The following is a 9,554-nucleotide window of genomic DNA, read 5'->3' as shown; positions in this document are numbered from 1 at the left end:
TTATCAGCTACTTTAAGCCCTCCACAAAGGGTGTCCAATCTTACTATATAATATTAAAATCAATACAAATGGTAGTTTGACCAGAGCAAGGATATTAGGAGTGGCCCAAATAGTGTCCCCAAATAAATATGCAAGTACTCTCAAAACTTAAATATATCTCTAGACAGATCAGTCACAATGAAAGGTTTAAATATATCTAATAATAAATAATAAAAGAACAAGAAAATACTCATTGTATAACCACAGTGACATCAGAGTTCAAAACCACTGGAAATATTTAAAACAACATTTCAGAACATTCTCAAATAAATAAAGAAAAATATCTAAACTAAGCTTCACTATATTGTTGACTGAATCTAAGAGAATTACTTTACCCTAGTAACTTACCTAATTAGAGCAAGTCAGATGTGGTGAATGGTTCTTGTCAGATCCAAGACAGAATACAGAATGTTCTATCTCTCAGAGAGTTCTCAGATTAATATCTCAAATATTACTGCTGGTATAATTTGCAGAATGACATAATTTCTTGTCATCTGACTCTATCCCAGGCAAACCCCCCCCCCCCACTGCTGGAAGCTGGCAGTATTTAGTATCTACCTGTAAAAATACATAGACCTCAGATCTTTGGCAGATGCTAGAAGTCATTAAACAATTGCATTCCTTCATACTTTCAGAGGTAGTAATTAGTTCACTCCAAAGACAATACAGAAAGCTTCTCAGCACATACTCTGTCTCTGGCTGCACTGAACACTGAAATTGGGGGGGATTCAATAAAGCTTACACAGAGTGATTTTCCATGTAGGCATAGTGGCATGGCCCCAACACAGAAACCGGCAGCAAACAGAGCAGAGGGGCATGCATGTGCGTGCAGACACAGAAGTGTCTGTGGAATGCAAATCACCTCATAAGCAGGTGAAATCCATGCAAATGAGGGTGATTTGTGATCCAATAAGCTGTATGGTGCCCATGTAGGAGGCATGTTGGTGCCAGAAATCTACACGGAAAGTAACCATGTACAGAAATGAAAAAAATTAACAGAGGCTGTAAAAGCCCAAAAAGAGGCTTGTATATTGTAATGTAGGGATGGAAATGGCCAAAAGTATGCCCAGTGAGTCCAAAAAGCAATGCAAATCATTGTAAAATATGAATTTTTTAATACACATATTACGTTTGTGCGGCAAACAAATATTAAAATGTTGAAAAACTTAAAATAAGACATTTGCAAAAATAATGCATTATAGTGCCCTGCATGCATAGTGTACAATGGCACATTTCAATGGTTGCTAAGGAGGCAGGCCCTGGAATAGTGAAGTATCCAGGGAATATGCAATGATTTGTATGCAAATGAGCTGGGGTTACGGAAAAGCAAAAATGGGCCACTGTGTCCATAGATAAAACCCATAGAGGGCCAGAATTGTGCTGGTGTTAGTATATCAGGTAGCTGACATCAAAAGGGGGTGTGTCACTCTGTGTTTAAGTGGATTGGAGCTCAGCAGCACCCTTTTGTGCTCAGCTAAGCACAGCTAAACAGGGAGTATGTGTCCAGTGCTGCTAAGCTTTGTTGAGCTGCAGGACACGTTTTAGCTGGTTTAATCAAAGCTGAGTGTGCCTGTGCATGGAGGTGTGTCTAAACTGCTGAACACAGTTTATACTAGCACCATGCCCCAATGCTTAGCAGTGAAAGAAATTAAAAAATAAAATACAAGGAAATAGCCTGGGAAAGCCAATCAAGTATAAATGAATGATGAGACTGGGCCATTCAAAACCTTCAGTGATAAACCTGGCAGATGGACTGCATCATAGTCAGCCAATCCCACAGGCTGCATCTGCAGCACAGCACTATAAAGTATGCATACACCCTTCAATCTGATTTTCCCACATACTCTGCACCATTGGAGTACACACTTGGGAATTTTAACTGACAAAATTATGGGGGCTGCTGTGCTACATCTGTATGTGCTAGAGGCTGAGGTCAATGTTGGTGCTGATGCTGACAATAGGCCTAGACTGAGAAGGAGAAGTGTTCAGACCCAGTGTAACCTTCCAGGGGTTACATGAGCTGGATATAGTAGAGCGCTACAGGATAGATAGGGACATACTACAAGAAATCACTGAGCTTTGCCGCCTTCAACTCAGACACAGAGCCGACAGAGGGAGCACATCCCAGTGAAAATCAAGATATTTTTAGACCTTCGAATACTAGCTATGGGTACTTTTCAAAGCCCTACTGGGGACATCATGGGGATCTTACAGGCATCTGCATCCAGGGTACTCCACCAGTTCCTGGCTGTCATGCAAACACATGCCAGTGAGCACATATGTTTACCCCGCACCCCTGAGGAGAGGGCCAGCAATATGCATCTCTTACACCATGTAGCACACTACCCTTAGGTACTGGGTGCCATAGACTGCACTCATGTGCACATCAAAGCAACACCTGGTGAGGAGGGTAGAATCTATGTCAACCGCAAGGGGTATCACTCCATCAACTGCCAAGTCATGTGCAATGTCCAGGGCATTATCATGAATGTGTGTGCTGGCAGCTCTGGCAGTTATCATGACTCCCTTATCTGGCATGCATCACACCTGTACCAGACATTTGCCATGGGGACATCCCATATGACAATCTACTGGGGGATGCTGGCTATGCACTGGAACTGTGGATGATAACACCCATCAGAAATGCGCACACACCTACTGAAGAATGCCATAAAGAGGCACACGCACAAACTAGGAACATTATAGAGCATGTGTTTGGTCTGTTCAAGTCATAGTTCTGCTGTCTCAATATATCTGGTGGAGCCATGCAGTACTCTCCAGCCACATGTGCACACATGTTCACAGTATGTGCCATGTTGCACAATATGATCCTGCAGAAACAGCTACAGCTTGAACATCACAGGGAAGGGACACACAGTCCCCCACCAGTGCCAAGGTCCCCATAGCCACAGCCACAGGGGGACTTGGAGGAGGAACCCCCTGAGCCTGTCCCTGTAGGCAGATGTAGGCATGCCCAGTATACCCTGGCCTTGGCAAAGAGGCACATAGCACATGCACTGACAACCTAGGGGCCTAAGGATTGACACCTCATTCTGACTCACATAGTAAAAAGGATGCCAACCACACCACACAGCTTGTACCTTCCCATGTATTGGCTATGTACTGCATGCATCTGATAGAGTCAGCCCTGAACCACCGCTGTAGGCACAAGGTAAGTCACTCTTCTTTACAACAAATGTATGGGGTACTAGACTATGGTAGCTATGTATGGACCTGCCGCATGTATGCAAGGGAATAGAGTGGGCTATTGGGATACATGCAGACAACTGACAGCTATGTGGGATAACAGGAACTCTCTGCCCAACATTGGCCAACCCATAATTATGCAGTAGACCCCAAGGCAACAAAACCCACTGCACTATGCGAGGGAAATGACAAACAGTGGGGTCATAGGACATATGCATAACTGTCAATGCTAGAGTCCCCTACCCCCAACACACTTGTGTTCTCATACAACTGCAGTAACATTATGTTTGCAGGTAATAGCAGCAGACCACACAATATCAGGGCTGTCCCAATCAACCTGGTGACATGTTCCATTTCCACAATATGCAGGGGTCAATGTGCTATGTATGTCTGTGGCTGATAGTGTGAGGAAGTAAACTACACTGTTTGGTGGCTGTTGTGGCTTAGTGGGCTAAATGCATTACCACTTTTGATAGTGTTCTTGGCTTGAGAATGGCTGCACCTACTATTTTACATGTGAGCTACACCTATAGTAGGAGTTTTATAGACTGTCCATATGTCACTATTTGTTACTGCAAGAAAGCTGGACAAAGCCAGAGACAATGGAGGGATAGGCTAGTAGAACAGCAGGTTGTAACAAGTCAGAGTAGCAGCAGGATATAAAGGCCATCATGTAACTGTATCACTTCTTACAACAAGTCAGTGGGCACCATCATACTTCTCAGATGTACAGAGTTTTGCAGAATGTACAAATTTTTGCCTCGTATTTCTGGTCTATTTTTCTTAACATTGTAGTTTTCTGTCAAACTAGTGGCAAAGCAATAAAGGTTGATGTTAGAAAATAATGACAGACTTTTGTGATGCAGACTTCATACCCTTCGAAAATCCATGCTAATACAAAACCTGTTATTCTACCAACTGTGTACGTTTGTAAGAGCAATATTAAAAAATTGTCCCTATTTTTGGGTCTGCGTCCTACTTTTATGTATGGCTATGTCCAGATTTCTTGCTCTAAGAGGTTTAGTGGTATGGGCACCATGTAGTATGATAATACCAATATAACACAAACTGTCTGAGGATCAGAGCAGACATATGGGGCACAATGCTGGACATCCTGCAAAACAAGTACAGTCAGAGGTGTGAAGTCTGTAACCCTGCATGTGATGTTACATCTTGTACCCCAGTCACAGCATATCTATAACTACATAGATCAGCAACTGTGGACCAAGCCAGGAACAGGAGCAGGACAAAGGTCCACATTTAATGAGAGGAATGAACTACTGGCCAGAAAAATGTAGAAAGTGCAGAGTAGAACAGGTTGTGCAGTAGCATGGGTTCCCTGCTGTGTATGGAGTCAGTAACTCAAATGTCTATCAACAGTTCCTCACATCAGTCTATAATGATCTGCCACCGATTTACCAAGAAATCACATTGCTATGTAAAACGTACCAGACATATGATGAAAAACCCTATTCAGTCCAATACAATCTCTACACATCCTAGGTATGAGTCAGATATTACGATCACTACAAGGATGAGGAATCCCTTGGGCATTATATCAGGGAGGTGATGGCCTGTTTATTCAGGTGCAGCAGCCAACTGGCTGTAGAAAACAAAATCCCAGACTGGAGTACAGGTAGGTTTGGATTGGAGTCCCCTTGTATGTACTGACGGCCACTCTTGGCATGCTCCTACAATAGCTAATTTCAGCTCATGTCTGAAGTCTTATCTGCCTATAGAACTGAGATATCAATATATCTATGTGCATACAGACGGCTATGTATACCTAACTGTCCCTCCCTATACCAATCAAACATGATTACCCTTATCTATCAGTATGTGGCACATATAAGATATATATGAATCTGTAGAGTTTTATATAGATACACACATATATATATATATATATATATATATCTATATCTATATATATATATATATATATATATATATATATATATATATATATATGGGTCTACCTGATAACATCGACATGCAAAAACACCGACAACGAGATAGCCGACACCACAAAACCAAAAGTTCAAAAACATGAAACTTCACATGCCCGACAAACCACAATCCCAATAATCAACAAAACAAAACAAATACCTTTTTCGTAAAACACACACACAACACAAGCACACCAAACACCTTACAAACCTACACTAAACCTTACATACACAACTATCTATGCACTAACCTTAACCCAAACCCTAATCCTAAGGTCTGTCACTATCGCACACTAACCTAACCCACACTCTAACCCTAACTCACTTAACCCTCCCCTAACCCTAAAGTCTGTCACTATCGCACACTTACCTTACCCATACCCTAACCCTAACTCACTTAACCCACCCCTAACCTTAAAGTCTGTCACTATCGCACACTTACCTTACCTACATCCTGACCCTAATGTCCCTCACTATCACACACTTACCTTAACATATCGGTGTTCTCAGCATCGGGATTTTCAATCGTCAGTCATCTCCGGTGTCGATATTCCAGTGTCAGTTATCTCATTGTTGGCATTGTCAGCGTTCAGTGTTTGCAGGTAGACCTATATATAGGTAATATACATATATAGGTAATATATATATATATATATAGAGAGAGAGAGACAGACAGAGAGAAGAGGAGAGAGACACATAAAGGTATAGAGTGATGTAGTGCTGCAGCCACTTGCACACCAATTGTTACCAGTGGAGCATGCAACTAGTACGGTGAGCTGTAGTGTGTATTAGTAGGTAGGTAGGGGTTCTACTTTCACATCAGCCACACAATATTCCACATACAGCAGTATACATATGCCTAATATACCTATGTCTGTACAATGCTCAATCATTTTTATGGTCCTGTGACTAGTGTCCTCCACAAAAGTGGCCTCCCTGTCAACAACTGCTGATGTCATCCACCCCAACATCAGTGGCAGACACTCTCCAAACACATAAGCTCTGTGGTGCATGCAATATGTATGTAGCACTATATTATATACAACTAGATAGATAGGAGTCCCAATCCCAACAATGGCAACTCTGTGAGTGTGTGTGCATGTGCGTAAGTATATCCTCTTGCTGCAGTGTGTCTCTCTTGCCTATGTGTCTGCAATGCTAATACATTTTAAGATCTGTGCCTACCTGTTAACCCCCACACTGGCTTACTTTACAGGGCTTGCTGATATCATCCACCTTAGAAGCACAGTTAGACACTCTCAAAGCACATAAGGTCAGTAGCGCATGCGATAAGTACATAGCACTGATTTATGTGTCTAGATAAGTAGGGGTTCTAATCTCAACAGTGGCAGCTCTGCAAATCCGTGTGTGTAAGTATATCCCCTTGCAGCAGTATGTCTGTCTTGTCTATGTGTGTGCAATTTTAATACATTTTAAGGCCTGTGCTTACCTGTTAACCTCCACAGTGGCTTACTTTACAGGGCCTGCTGATGTCATCCACCTTAGAAGCACATTTTATTTATTTATTTTATTTTACATTTGTTTACTGGGATAGTCCGATTGATACATGTCCATTTTCATCAGAGGCCCGGGGAGAAAAGCTCCAAAAAGACATTCAACAAACTGTTACATTTTTACAGTTAAAAACACAAAATAAAACACAAATAAAAGGATTTTTACACAGATGTAAACAAACACAAAAACAGATACACAAATTATTACATTTTTACTCAGATGGAACATTCTAGACAGTGTTTTTAAGAATGATAGGTTATTAAACGCCTAGTAGGCTAACCTGGTAGTAGATCCAAGGAGATCATAGGATTTATAAGTTAAGAAACCATAAAGTGTAGGCAGAAGTCCTCCATGTGCACACGAGTGATGGTTAGAGTTAGTCTGGATTAGGACAAGGACATAGCCATCGTTTTTTAAAGTACTGAATCAGACTTTTCTTGAATTGAGGTAGAGGGAGTTCAGATGTAAGATTAGCATGAAGAGAATTCCAAGTTTTGCCAACAGCATTAGCAAATAGAGATTTACCAGCTGTGTTGTTGGATTTGGGAGTTTGAACTAGTAGTCTTTCAGATGAATGAAGTGCGCTAAGGTTACTGTAGGGGGTGATGAGTTTTTTAAGTATAGGTGTATTATCTGGTTGGTACAGGATCTTGTGTGTAACTATTAGTTGGTTAACCTGAAGTAGGTTAGGCAGTTCAAGCCATCCTAGTAAATTTAGGTTATGACAGTGATGAGTTCTGTAGGCTGCATTGGTAGCAAATCTAGCAATGTGATTGTAGCTGCTAGAAAGTTTATTAAGGTCAGTTTTGCTGAGGTTTGTAAATAGAGGGAAAGCATAGGGGAGGGTGGAGAGTAGATGTGTATGAGCAATTACAGTTCTGGCTAATTGCATTAGGAAGGGCTTGATCCTATAGAGTGAGCCAAGTTTTTTATTAACTGTTTTAATGGGTTTATTGATATGCTGATCAAACTTAAGGTTATTATCTTCTCTGCTCTTCAGTAACTTGAACTGAAGTTAGTGTTTGCTGAATTTTGTTATTTGCTAGTAATTACAAGTGTGGGGGTAGCCACATTGTTTGATTTCCTGTCCTTGCCTATTTAAGTGGTACAGTGTGAAATATTTTCTGCTTAAAAACCTCAGCTTTGGCTGGCTAAGAACTTGGTTATATTCAACTGGACGTATAAGAGAATTTAAGTATCTTTATCTGCACTTTTTTTTTAAAAAAATACAGCATTTAATTTGATTTAAACTGTGTTGTAGGAATATTAACTGAACTGGCAGTTTTAACTCTGCTCTTCAGTAACTTGAACTGAAGTTAGTGTTTGCTGAATTTTGTTAGTTGCTAGTAATTACAGGTGTGGGGATAGCCACATTCTTTGATTTCCTGTCCTTGCCTATTTAAGTGGCACAGTGTGAAATATTTTCTGCTTAAAAACCTCAGCTTTGGCTGGCTAAGAACATGGTTATATTCAACTGGACGTATAAGAGAATTTAAGTACCTTTATCTGCACTTTTTTTTTTTAAAAAATACAGCATTTAATTTGATTTAAACTGTGTTGTAGGAATATTAACTGAACTGGCAGTTTTAACTCTGCTCTTCAGTAACTTGAACTGAAGTTAGTGTTTGCTGAATTTTGTTATTTGCTAGTAATTACAGGTGTGGGGGTAGCCACATTCTTTGATTTCCTGTCCTTGCCTATTTAAGTGGTACAGTGTGAAATATTTTCTGCTTAAAAACATCATCTTTGGCCGGCTAAGAACTTGGTTGTATTCAACTGGACGTATAAGAGAATTTAAGTACCTTTATCTGCACTTTTTTTAAAAGAAATACAGCATTTAATTTGATTTAAACTGTGTTGTAGGAATATTAACTGAACTGGCAGTTTTAACTCTATTCTTCAGTTATTCCCATCCACCCTCCCTGTTTTTGTTTTGGTGTTAATCTTAGTGGCCTTGAAACTGCCCACCCCTCAGCCTGCCTCTGGGCCCATCTCATTTGCTCACTCAACTGAGTGCAGTGAGATCATATTCTGATTTCAGGCACTCCTACTGTGTACAAAGAGAGCATCTGGGAAACAGACAAAAAAAATTAAGCTTATTTCCTGCCTTTCCTGTTAAGTGGTATAGACCATCTGTAGGCTTCTGAGCCCCCAAGCCCTTCTGTGTTTGAGGGAAGCCTTCTAGCTTGTTTTTTTCTTATAACTAGCCAGTTTTCTAGTTTCAGCACTCAAATCTGTTTCTTTGATCTCAGCACTTGTTCAGATTAAAAAAAAAAAAATTCATCTGCTTTTACTGTACTTGTGTTTCTACCTACTTCATTTTACTTTTGCATCATCTTAAAAATACTCAATTGTATTTATTACTGCTTGGTGTAACTCATTCTAAGCCTTTTGGTTTAAACACTTGGGCTTCGGACCAGTTGTTTTGCACTGAGAGGGTTTGTGGTCTGCACTGTAGTGGCAGAACAGGTAGCTTACATCCTTCTAGGTTGGGAACTGCTGATTGAGGGCTCAGTGTCTGTTATTCTAAAAGTGTATTAATTCTGGTTTAAGCACTTGGGCTTTCAGGCCAGTTATTTTACATTAAGAGGGTTCGTGGTGTGCACTTTTGTGGGAGGAGAGGCTGGACTCTGCCCTTCTGAGCTGGGAATTTCTGGTTAAAGGCTTATAGTGCATGCATATCTGAACTGCTTCTTACTGAAGTTGGTGCGCCTTGTTTGCTGTGGCATAGACTGGATTCAGGCCTGCTGGATCTAGCTTTGTTTGTGTAACTTGAGCACTAATCCAGACATTCTCTAAAGTATTCAATTGTATTTATTACTGCTTGGTTGTAACTTGATTAAA

Source organism: Protopterus annectens, chromosome 12.part0 (assembly GCF_019279795.1).
Source record: "Protopterus annectens isolate FY-2018-M chromosome 12.part0, PAN1.0, whole genome shotgun sequence".
Classification (NCBI taxonomy): domain Eukaryota; kingdom Metazoa; phylum Chordata; order Ceratodontiformes; family Protopteridae; genus Protopterus; species Protopterus annectens.
Note: the sequence above shows the minus strand (reverse complement) of the source record.